The following is an 11747-nucleotide window of genomic DNA, read 5'->3' on the forward strand; positions in this document are numbered from 1 at the left end:
TAGGCATGCAAGGTAATGGATATTTTCTATTTTCTGTTTGTTAAGTGATGATTCAAATCCCAGCCACATTGATATTTACTGATGTCATGATCGGATTATTAAGGTTCTTCAGAAATTCCTCTGCCCCAGTTCAGGTGCAAACGAGACCATATGTCAGTGAAAATAGTATGGGCTTTATTTGATAGTAAATATGAAAGAAAGAAAGAAATAGTTGGGGGGGACAGAAAGAGAGTGACTGGGACAAAATAAGGAAAATATCATCACTCTATGGATCCCAATGATTTTCTGTTGATCCTCTCCAGCTGATCGTCTTGGTGGTGAAGGTCCTCCCGAAAAGCATAGAATCCGATGTGTTAATATGTGCTCAGGCCAGGTAGGAAAACCCAGGCATCTCCCTGGGTGGGGTGGATTTTGCCATTGTCTCTTACAACATACTCCAGGGTTTGTTGTATCACGTGCAGTCCTGTGGCACAAGGCTTCAGGGATGACTCCGGGGGGCACTTCGGCAGGGCCTTTGATGGATTAAGGCACCCCCTCAGCTGCCTCTCACGGGAAAGTCCCGTGGATGTGCCCTGTGGGGTTGGGGGTTCCACAGCTGGGCCGGTTTGTGTAACGGAGGATGGGTGTTTGTTGCCTCTCACCAGAGGTTGCACCATGCACCCAAAACCTCCTCCTCCCCCCTCAGCTGGGGGGAGTCTGTGTAAACCTGGCTTCTGTGAGCTGTGCTCTCCCCCACCCCAAACTCAACCAGGGATAGTTGCGGCAGGTGGCTTTGGCCTTTTGTGGATGCACACCTTTCCCTCAGCCTGAGATGACTGAACAATGTGTCCCTTTATCTAATCAACAGTTTGACTTTCAGTCCAAAGTCCCACTTTTCAGGGAGGCTTCTTTGGTGGTAGCTTCTTTATAATGAGAAAACTTTATATCAGTGTTTGAGGCATGAACTATTTTCAGTCTCTGGCAACTGGTGAGAGAATGATTGAGAACTATGGGATGAACTTCCCTAGCAATTAGGCATTTACTGTTCCACTCCAAGTGCTGTTAGGTTCATCTAATCTATTTGTGAAAACAAGTAATAGTAAGCACATCATAAAGAGTTGTAACACACTCTTTATTCTCAGTAATACAAAATAGAAGCCATGTAACTTGTATAAGACATCACTTAGCCATCTCCTGAAAGACATCTGAAAGCCTGCAGTTAAGAGACTTAAGAACTTTGATAACATGAAAAACTCTTGACACAATTCAGTTTCTTCTTCCACTGCTTGTCTCTAAGAAAAGGCTGCTGTCGTGACACATATAGAAATTTAACAAATCCAAGATCTGAATAAATAAAATCTGGGCAATAAAAATCAAATTTCATTGTGTATACTGAAGAAAATATAGGATGATAATGTATTTTCTGATCTTGCTATGAAATCTACAGAAAAGAGCAAAACAACCTCTACCCAGGATATTACTCTACTCAAAATATGGCCAAATGGACATGTAATACTCTCAGAGAGATAAAGTATGTATTTTTCTTCTGATCATTTTTTGAACTGGAATTGCATTGGAATGATTTATTCTGATTTATATATTTTATGCTTCCAGAAAGATACTAGCAAGACACTGCATAAGATACATTCACCATTCACACATTTTAGGCACCTTAGGTAACGGCGTATGCCAGTCACCACCACCACCACCACTTTGTACTATCCCTCCATTCCTCGGGGAATTTCCCCCCTGCCTTATTCATGTTAATACTTTTGATTTCTTTTTACTTCATCTAGTGATTTATCTACTTGATTTTTTTTTAAAATGTCTCTCCTTTGATGCTGCATTAATCACCATCCTTTTCATTTTTTACTTTTTAAAAACTTTCCCTGTAAGGAAAAATGATACAAGAAGCCCAGCTGTTTATAAGTTTTGGTGGTAGCTGTCATGACCATGGGACTATCGTGTGTAGGCCTAGGGAATGACTGAGTGACCTATCCTCCAGAGCACAAGATTAATCTCATCTTAACTATTCATTATTTAAACTTTATCTATATTTTCAGCATAGGTGTTGTGTGGAATTCCTACTCTGCATGGGCTTTTTAATCCTCCACAGCATTGTGGTTACTCTCCACTCTAAAAAATAGTTAATCTTTTTTAGAGTCTGTGTCCTTATCTTTTCCTTTTTCTCTTCTCCTATTTTTCATTGAGTCAAGTTTTAAAAGTATTCCCGTGTTTGCACTGAAGGACTGTGCTGTTTTTGGTTGGGATAGAGTTAATTTTCTTCATAGCAGCTGGTATGGGGCTATGTTTTGGACTTTTGCTATGTTGATAATACAGATATGTTTCTGTCACTGCTGAGCAGTGCTCACACATAGCCGAGGTCTCTCCTGCTTCTTATCCCAACCGACCAGAGAGAAGGCTGAGAGTGCACAAGAAGCTGGGAGGGGACACAGCTGGGACAGCTGATCCCAACTGGCCAAAGGGATATTCCATACCATATGACATCATGGTCTGCATAGAATGCTGGGTGAAGAAGGAAGGGAAGGAAATTCAGAGTGATGGCATTTGTCCTCCCAAGTAACCATTACATGCAATGGAGCCCTGCTTTTCTGGAAATGGCTGAGCACCTGCCTGCCCATGGGAAACAGTGAATGAATTCCTTGTTTTGCTTTGCTTGAGTGCACAGATTTTGATTTACCTATTAATCTCAACCTATTCATCTCAACCCATGAGTTTTCTCACTCTTACTTTTCCCATTCTCTCCCCCAGTCTGGTGTGGGAGGAGTGAGAGATGGTGTTATGTTACCAGCAGAGGTTAAACTTTGACAAGGATTTAACATAATTGCAACTATGATGAAATATTAAATAATAAGGACTTTTTTTATTATACAACATTAAACTGTAAGAAATTCTTTATCTTCACAGGCAGAAGAGTTAAAACTGGAGTATATTACTACTCATGTCTATGTCAGAGATATTGCTATAAAAACTCTCAGAAGTTTCAATGCCTGCCTAAAATCATGACATCTTTCTCTAATTCCCAAAAGAAGAAAGAAATAGTAACATTCTCACAGTGTCTTGAAAAGGGTAAAATGAAGCCATGTATAACCTAAAATGTAGTTCAAATCTGGGAAATTATAGTGATTTTGAGTTTTCAGTGATTCTTACACATTTTAAGAACTTCTCCAAAAATTTGCAGGCATTTCTTAGTGTGGAAACTCCATCCTCTTGAGAAAGGAAGCACAAAATATATCTTCCTAATGAATGCATATTTATCAGTATAGATATCAGCAAAGATGCACATATATCAGTAAAGACTGAATTAACAATATTTGTAGAGAAAATTTTGAGATACTAAGAACTATATGAGACTAAAGCATTAATTGTGTATTATGCAGTAAACAGATTTTCATAGTAATAACTCCAACCCCTTCTAGCACTCTATGTGATGAAAAACAGTATGATATTAATATATTAATGGTGCACTGTTGAATTTATCAACAATGTCAAAAGCAAAGGAGGAGTTCATTGTGGCTTGTCCTGACACTAAATCTTTAAGCTGTCTGTTACAGATTCTTCGGTAAGACTTTATAGCTTTGAGGTTAAAAGAAGGCTTTTATTGCAAAAACTGTAATTTTTTAAGCAAAATAAGTTAATTTAAAAAGTGAGAAGCACTGCATTAATCCTAAACCATATGTACACATTTCAAGAAGGCTCAAAAATAAAGTTACAAGAAATGAGAAAAAGCCAAAACCTTTGAGTTTCTTTTCTATTGTCAACCTTTCTCATTAGACCAAATTTTTGAATGTTTCTTCTAATGAGTGTAATTCACAAACATATACCTTCTGAAGAATTTAATCTGTTGCCCAAATTATTAATCAGGCATGGATAGTCTGATATGGTTACAAAGATGATTAAGGGACATAGATAACTCCAATATAAGGAAAAAAATGAGAGGTCTGAGACTTTTTAGCTGGGAAAAGAGAAGGACCATGGGAAATCTCATCAATTTCTCTAATTACCTGAAGGAAAGTGCAAAGGCAATAGAGCCAGGCAGTTTTCAGGGGTACACAGGGACCAAAGGCAACAGACAGAAAATGAAACACAGGGAGCTTCCTCTGAACATCAAGGTACTTTAAGCATGACCAAGCACTGGGAGAGGATGCCCAGAGATGCTGGGAAGTGTCCCTCCTTGGAGATATCCAAAAGCCATCTGGGCATGGTCCAGGACACCCTAACATGGTCCAGGGCATCCAGCTCTTTGGGCAGGGGGAGTTGGACTAGATGTGCTCCAAAGGTCTCTTACAACTTCAACCACTCTCTGAGTCTGTAATTCTGTGATTCTATTACTCTGTGATTCTGTGATGCTATGAACTGAAGTGGGCTCTGTCCATAAATAAGAAGTACTCCTGAAGTCAGATGAGTTTTAAACTTAATGTGTAAGTCTAAACTAAACATAAAATATTGTCTTTTTATTAGTTCCAGAAACTGAGTGAGCAGATGAAGCCATATGATGGTTTCATACCAGAACAAAATATTTGTGCACACTATTCCCCACAAGAGTCTACTTTGCCCTGAAAGAAACATTCAAGTATGGACAAAGAAACACTCAGATATGGATTACTATAATCCAACATTTCTTAGATGCCTGGCTAACTGGGAGACTTGCACATGGTCCTCCCTGTGGAGAAAAAAAATGTCTCACAGTTTAGAAAAAGTCTGTAGGACTGCAAGGAACTGCCTCTCATAACAGCAAAAGATACCAAGGACCTGCCAGGCGCTATTGAGATCAGAATCCACACCCCATATTTCTTTTTCTGAGATTATGTCATTTATTGCAGTAGCAGTAAAATTGGCTCATTTTAACTTTGACTACCTGATTAAAACTTTACTGAAACATTATCATCTTCATAAATGTCAGAGATATTGCTTATATCATAGAACTAAACACAGCCTCAACCCCATCCCCCCTGCCCTCTCAGTCTCTTATGCAACAGCTTTTGCTATAAGAAAGTTAATTTTAATGCCATCTCTGCTGGAACCATCTCCCTGCTGCTATGCTATAGCTTTAATTTAACATCCTCTTTAAATCAGTGGAGTGCTGGGGTATATGAAGGAAATCTGGTAGCACAAATTGTGTTCATCCTGTTCAAGAGATGAGTTCTTTCATCTAAGTTAACCAGGCTTAATTCAACACCTCTCTGATAAAGTCCCCTGCTGTCTGAGTGTGTATAGTGTGCTGGGGGAGGCTTTTCAACTTTACACGGCTGGTATTTCAAAATAGACTTTTTCCCCCTCTAGCATCAAAATGCATCAGCAGTGTCTGACCATTAAAATATAAATGATGAAAAGTGACAGTATTTAAAACATCTGTAGCTCAACCCTGATGTGACCCAAATGGTGCTAGTGACCTACAGTAATCTCAGATGTATGCTGGTTTTCAAGAGGTTCACAATACATTTTCCAACACCACAGTATGAAACCTTTCAAAGACAGACATAAATTTATCCTTTATTTAAACCAGCGACTCAAAGGGACAGAACAGTATTCTTTCTCCTTTTTTTTAAATCTGAAATATATTAAAGCAAAAATAGATTTTTGGGAAACCAAATTTCTATTTACAAGCTTAAAAGAAGAAGCCGATACAACTAATACTCCAGTAAATTTCTTGAAATAATTTAGTGGCTATTGAAACACTGGTCTCTGAATAGAATGGTCTAAACAGAGAGATGGATGACTAAATGTGTGTCTGGGGAAATATAGAGGAATATACTGATATAGACCTAGGCTGTAAAATAAGCACAATTCATCTATAGTACTTCAAGGGACTAGCTTGCTTTCTGAAATGCTAGATTGAGTTACTATCTTTCATATTAATTCAGGAAAAAAATCCCAACAAAATCATATTTGTAATGGATGATATTGGGTTACTAATGAAAAACAGGCAGTCAAGGGCAGAAAAGAGTTCAGATGCACCATCTTAGTCTCTTACTGTTCTAACTAAAACAGTGCATCATGCATAAACGTCTGTAAGCAGACCTAAGAAAATACTTTTATTCTCAGCATTTAGTTTATCTCTAATTTCAGAGCAATCCCTAACTTGACCAGTTTTCCTCTTGCTTACTAATTTATTAATATCATTATTTTGCAATTCATGATAACAAAAATTAACAAATGCAAAAGAAAGCCCTATTCTTCAAGACTAGTGACATTATTTCCTCTCATGGTTTTCCAGCTGTTACCTGCAATACACTACACTTAAAATAAATAATTTTTTCATTATTATTTCAAATATCACTGTTTTTTTTAAGTACTACCCTTAGAAGAGGTGATAATTCAGATAATAGGTAAAAAGTTCTTTTGTTCTTGTAATACAAAGGACTATATTGCTTTTGTGGTTGTCATAAATTTAATTGATGTCTGAAGAACTATTTGTTCAAAGGCTTTTTAACTTAAGCTCCTTGAATAGCCTTTTGCATAGTCTTTCTCCAGACATCCAAAGGGGAAATTCAATGGGCAACTGCTCAGCAGTAGTAATTTGTGACCAGGGAATGATCTAGCATGAAGGGCAAAAAGGCCCAACTGCAGAAGGAGTAAACTGACTGGAGACAGGAATGCTGGAGACAGAAAGATAGTGTATAAGGGAGCATTTCCCTTGGTGACAAGATAAGGAACATCCACAGCTTTATATTGAAGCAATCCCTATAGCACCGTGGTCACATTATATTTGGGCAGCAGACCTTGCCTGGGGGATGGACCCAAAGCCAGGCTAAGGCATCTCTGTAATGCTCACAGGATTTGTGCGGGTGCAAGTGTAAACAAAGATTCAGCTTATGACAAATCTTTGTAGACTCCTTGAAGAACCACTTTCAGTGGTAGGACTTTTAAATGAATTGCTTATTAATGGTTAAAACCAGAAAATTTAGCACAAGTGTTTAATTACCCTCAAGGATTACCATAAAAATTCCCCAATATTTCCAATTGTCTTCTCATTTTGATGAGAAAAACAAAAATAATATTTCTTTTTAAGGTGTTTATCTAAGGTTTCTGGCTTTGATGCATAAATATATGTCTGAATTTTTCTTATTACTTTTTTTTAAACTTCTTTCCCAGGGTGATAGAGAGATAAGCAAAATGCAACTGTTGCATTAAATTAGCTGTTTGACCACTCCCAAACACGTTGATTTTAATAATTTGCTTCACCTGAGAAATTAAAAATCCTAGGATTCTGTGCCTGTTTAGGACATGAGGTATAGATCCAAATTCCCTCATATGAGAGGCTGGAAATATTGATGTCTCAAGACATTTTGGTGCGCATGTGTGTGGAGAAAGGGTCAGGTTGGGCCTTTCCCTGGTGAGGAAGTGCCCTGCTCCACATCCCCCATCCCTAGAGCCTGTATCCCAGCCTGGGAGTGGCTGCCAATTCCTGTCACACTGGCGGCAATGCTGCACACCCGCCCCTGGAGCTCCTAACCCAGCTCCTGAGTGGCCAAATGACTGGAAATCCCACCAGAGGGAAGGGCCCAGGAAGGCCAAGGGGTATTTAAAACTGAACACGAGGTAAGTATGTGTCTTGACCCTACTTACTCTTGTAATTTACTATCAGTTGAATACTGCTGGAATCCAGGAGTTAGTAGCTATGTTGTCCTTTTCTATAGCTTTTGTGTCTGTCTTTCTTTTTCCAATTTCCTTTTCTTGGAATTTTTGAATGACTTAAAATTGAATGGGCAGAGATTTTGCTAAGTTGAATGGGATAAGGTAATGCTTTGAGAAATGTTCTGTGTTGATTGGGTATTGCAGTAACCCTTTTGCCAAAGTTCTCTGTTTTTCTAAAGTTGTCAGTAAAGTTTTTCTTGTTGTTTTGACCTCTTGAGAATATCTTATTGATATTTCTCCCATGTATCTAACTTGGAATACATGAACAAACATGTTTTACATGTCTTGTTGAGTGAGTTTTTTGGGGCCTTACACCTCACCTAGATACAAGGATGCATTTTTAATTGGTTTTGAGGAACAATATTGAACACAGAGAACCTGCAGCTTATGAGGAAAGAGCTTATTTGTACATCTTCATTGAATGGTCAGTGGTATAGAATAATATACTTCTTACAGAGTGTTCCACTGTGCAGAATAAATTCTATTTTTTCGTGTGCACTAAACTCTCACTGTAATCTGCAAGAAAAGCTGACATGAATTATCAAGCCAATTTATTGTAAAAATGAGCCAGCAAGAACAAACCACTGCCCCTGGCAGAATGAGTTACTGCCTCTTTGACAAGGCAGACAGGTCCTTTTGAATTCAGCCTACTATCAGTTGTGAAGTCATTCTCCAGTGAGCTTCACAGTCTGTTTCCTGCCTCTGCTTCTCCCTGCCCTCTATTTCCTCTCTCTTGGCCCTTTCCTAATTCCCCTTTCCTTCTCTTTTCTTTCTCCTTAGCCTCAAATCTGTCGAAATTTAGGTTTTGTTTAATGAAACAAGGCAGTTAAGATGCCTAAGCCAACAGTCAATGATTCTCACCCATTTCAAAGTTTTTCTTCTTCCTATGCCAGAAAAGAATATATGCTTGTCACAGGACTGTGAAAATCACTGGTTCAGGTAAGAGAAAAAAAAGCTCTTAAAAATGAATGTGCCATTTAAGCACCTAATTTTCAAAATACTTAACTTTTTCTGTTTGTTAGTATATATTTTAAATAACTTCATCGTGGATTGATTACAGTAAAAAAAAAATAAAAAACAAACAAAAAAAAAACAAAAACAAACAACAAAAAATACAGGGAGAGGAAGGAGGAAGGTGAATCTTACTGGGTAATTTAATGAAACCAAAATTAAGAGTCCAGAATTGTGTCAACAAAAATTCAGATAAATTATGTCAAACAGGTGACTTGTATTTAAACATCTCCAAGGAATATATATATATGTTAAAAAAAGCAATAATTTGTTACAGGAACGGCACTCATCTAATTAAGTAGATTTTTCATATGTTCTAAAATATGTTTTAACCTCTAAAAATAAAGCAGTTGCCAGCAAATACAAATGTATATATTTAGATTATAACATTCAGATTTAAAGAAATCTGACTTCTTACAACTGTACTTGTGTTTAATTAACTTAGGAAAAAAAGTAACTACTGTGTGTTTATGAGACCAGACAAGTATATACATCACCCTAAAAGTTGTGCTCATGTAAAGAAACCATACCTGGCCCTGAAATATTCATTTCTCCTCCATCTTTCCTGATTTAAGTAACTTTATTTTTTTTCTGGCTATGGCCAGATGCTTTTCTTAGATGCTTAATTCTGTTCTGGTTTTATGTGGAGAACCCAGAGAGTATACTCACACAGCTTATAGGCAGAGAAACATATTAGATGTCTAGATTTCTTAAAACGTTTTTCAACCCTAGTTAAAGCTTCTACAGCCTATAGGTAACTGAATGCTTATACAAATTCTAGAGTCATCAGATACCTACAACATGTTTTGCATTTATCTACTTCCTTTTTACACTGTGTTCTTCTAATTCATTTTTATATTTTTTTCCACATTGCCAAATGCTTAGGAATGGGAGGTTGTTTTTTTGGGAAATACCTCCAAATATGAAGGTTTTACAGGTCAATATTAAATTCTGTTTGATTCTAAAGGTGAATTCAAATGAAAACTTGTACCATGGAAATTAACTCTGACACAGAAGGAGCAGTCAGGACTAGATGTAAAATGATTACTATAAATCTGACAATAGCAAAAATAACTTAGGTAAGATGCACATTCAACTAAGTTCACAAAACCACATATATGTGAAATGCTACATATTTCACATAGCTACCTAACTTGTAGTTATGCCATGCTTCCTGTTATCAAGTATTTTGGCCGAGTAAAAGCAAAAATCTGAACAAAAAACTGGAGCAACACCTTACTTAGACTTTAAATCGAGCCCTGGGTTTCCAGGGGATGGTATAGAAACTGCCCAACCTCTAACTCATATATTTTTGTCTTCTCTTTTATAGACAGAAATCCATTATGGACTTCACTACATGCAGAAGAAGCTGTATTTTTAAAAGGCATAGTTCACCCATGATGCTGATACTTTGAAATTTAGTTCTGTGAGAATTCTCAGATGGCCACACTCTGGTCCCAGTGATTCATATTACTTGAATTTCTCATACTATTCATCAGTTTTGTCTTACTGCACCTCAGCTTCCTTTGTTATTGTGCTCTCATTTTATACTATGAAAAGTATCTGCAGAAGGAACTTGAAACTGAACTGAACAAGAAGATGTAGCAAGGTGCCATTTGCCTGGGGACAGAGAACTGTTAGTTGTATGAAACAACTTCTACAGCTTATTTAAGGGTCTAGACTTCTTGTAATAGGACTAATGGTAGACTGATGAGGGAATTATCTGGTACTTATTCACAGGGAGATTTCAGTGGCCAGTCTGTGCACAGCTGGTGTATTGGAGCTGTGTGTAAAAGTTGGAACACCATGTCCATTGTGAGGACAAAAAGGTCCATATATGTATGCATATACAGAGCCAACAACTGTTAGTGCATTTGATGTTTTAAAGGTTAAATAGCCAGAGTGATCTGATTCAGAAAAACTTCCCTAAAAGTTAGGGAGTATTCTAGTATTTAGAATCTAGTATTTATCCTTTATCTTTGCTTATTATGTTCACATTTCCATATTCCTTTATGTCCTGACAGCACCATCTTCCTTGAGGATGTGTCTGCAGCAATTACAGCAAGCTTCTAGCACCCTGTGGCTCTCTGCTGCAAGGTAGAAGATAACAGTGGTGGGAATTTCTTGTTGTCTCTGCTGGGGCCCTACTCGAAATTCAGTGAGTGTGTTTGTCTGGCGACCTGGAGGATCCTTCTGTTGGCACCTGCCTGAGTGGCAGCATTTTCCAAATCAGTAGCAGAATCCATTGAGAAGTGACAGTCATGTGAGTGTGGAGAAGTTCTCCAATTCATAGGAGGAGATACAGTGAAAGGTAGTTCAGGTTTTGTTCATTTTTTCCTCATCCATCAATCTGGGTTAATAAATAACTAATTAAACTCAGGTTTGAAGGTGCAGTGCTCTTTGAAGTTCTTCTTATATTCCCTGAACCTTGAATCTATAGGGCATAGATAACTTCAACATGATGAATATTTTACAACCTGTGTCAAAGGTACTCAAAACACGTACGTCTAACATACGGAAGTTCCCAGAAGGTTTAGAAGGAACAGCTCCTAATTTCTGAATATGTCTGGAGTTTGTGTGCTCTGAGGGATGTACAGAATCTGCTCAAACTTGAGTTTTTCCTTATCTTGGTGAATGGTACAATCCAATGGGAAAGAAACAGGGAAAGATAGGGAAGTCAAAGGTTATCCTGATACAGACTGCTTTTTTTGGTGTTTTTTTTTTTTTTTTCTGAAACTGTGTTTTGAGAGATATAGACAAAATGTAATAGAAGAAGGGTTTTGATTTGAAGCTACAGTCCAGAAATACACCTGAATACTGTTTTTGGTGAACAAGCTTCTTGTTTGTATGAGGTATGAAAAATCAAAATTAAGGTTTTACCTCCAACCATTTTTTTTTTAAACTATGTCTCCATAGTATGTCTCCAGAACTCTATTTAGAGTTATCAGTATGTTGATAGCAATTATTTCAGTAACTTATATGATACTAAATAAAGTATTACTACTTCAATTGCCAGAGTGTTTTTATAATTAGAGTATAATGTAATTTGCTTTCTCATTTCAAATGTGAACTGAACATAGGTAGTAGTTTGATTTATT

General features: G+C 37.4%; 1 long non-coding RNA gene across 1 annotated transcript; it reads left to right on the top strand.

Moving 5' to 3' along the window:
• The first annotated feature begins 7570 nt into the window (after nt 1-7570).
• LOC138118529 (uncharacterized) lies at nt 7571-10745 on the top strand. Its single transcript, XR_011155187.1, has 3 exons — nt 7571-7740; nt 8419-8577; nt 9980-10745. It is a non-coding gene; the product is annotated as an uncharacterized lncRNA (long non-coding RNA).
• Nucleotides 10746-11747: the final 1002 nt, after the last annotated feature.

This window comes from Aphelocoma coerulescens, chromosome 1, assembly GCF_041296385.1.
Source record: "Aphelocoma coerulescens isolate FSJ_1873_10779 chromosome 1, UR_Acoe_1.0, whole genome shotgun sequence".
Lineage (NCBI taxonomy): Eukaryota > Metazoa > Chordata > Aves > Passeriformes > Corvidae > Aphelocoma > Aphelocoma coerulescens.